Genomic DNA, 1,256 nt, shown 5'->3' with positions numbered 1-1,256 from the left:
GTACACCATGTTTGACGGCACTCGGTTATTGAGTGCTTTTGAAAGCTCAGTATGAACGGGTTTAGCACTCACTTGTCAACCACTTTTATTCGAGTTCAACATTTTCATCCTCATGGAGGTGATTGATTGTCTGATCAGATTTTTAGGCTTTAATGAAAACTTTAAAGCCACATTTTCATACCAGGGTAAATGTGGGAGAGAAAGAGAATGTATTGTTCTAGCACTTCTTCAATGAATATGCATTTCAAAAAGGTATATGAAATTATTACTTGTCATAGGATAGGATTATGAATGCCACTTGTTTGTCATTTTAAACTTCCTGAGCAGATCATTTCTCTGTGGGATAAATGATTCCTTATCAATACTACAGTTGTTTTCAGAATCTGTCAAGTCTGCTTTTGATCATTGACTCAGCACCCTGGCTTGTCAAGAAAAAGGATGGAATCCTATACCAAAACGTATGTGAGCCTGAGTCTCAACTTAGGTCTATAAGGCTGAAGAGATGGGCTGCCAAATTCAGAAACTGGTGTAGGCTGCACAATGGCTTTTAACTGCATTGATTAAATTTATGAAATTTTCTTTGGTGAAATGTCCTGTGATAACATATTAGGTAGGTTGCTGAGTAAAAGTTCATTGAGGAATAACTTGTTACTATTCAAAATGACTATACCCTTTAAATACTGAAGAGTAAATATTTTTTAAAATCTATGCTATGTGATATTTACATATGATATGATGTGTATAATAATGAATACATATTCATTGAAAAAACACAAAATATCTTAAAACTATTAAAATCATTCCTAAATCACTGTCTAGAAAAATATTACTATTAAGATTTTTAGTACATAAACGTTTTTAGATTTTAGAGTCTAGAATTGGTATGCTTCTTCCATTGCCATTTTAACTCCACCATTATTGCTCATATTTCCCTGTAAATCACAGGTTGTGAACAATATACTCTCCATGGTATGTGAGCACATAAATGTAGATAAATAAATTCTACAGGTAATCTCAACTCCATTTCAAAAATGTTGCTGCAACTGTAATATATAGTCTGAATAGGGGTGAGAAAATGAGATCGCTTGGGGCAAATCTGGCCTGATGCTTGTTTTTATGGCCACAGTCTTATGAATTGTGTTTACATTTTAAATAGTTGACAAAAGGAACCATATTTTTGTCACATGAAAGTTATATGAACTTCAAATTTCAGTGGCCGTAAATAAAGCTTTATTGGAATACAGTGACACTTGTTT

The 1,256-nt window shown here is 33.2% G+C and overlaps 1 protein-coding gene across 1 annotated transcript in view; it reads right to left on the bottom strand.

The window, feature by feature from the left end:
- Positions 1–1,256, bottom strand: part of LOC101641422 (transmembrane protease serine 11G-like) — a 62,959-nt gene that overhangs the window by 19,446 nt on the left and 42,257 nt on the right. The gene's annotated exons all lie outside the window — the stretch shown is intronic.

This window comes from Echinops telfairi, unplaced genomic scaffold (genome assembly GCF_000313985.2).
Source record: "Echinops telfairi isolate 266 unplaced genomic scaffold, ASM31398v2 ScPeMD7_7468;HRSCAF=8506_0, whole genome shotgun sequence".
NCBI lineage: Eukaryota > Metazoa > Chordata > Mammalia > Afrosoricida > Tenrecidae > Echinops > Echinops telfairi.
The sequence above is the reverse complement of the archived record's forward strand: the minus strand, read 5'-3'. Positions and strand labels throughout refer to the sequence as shown.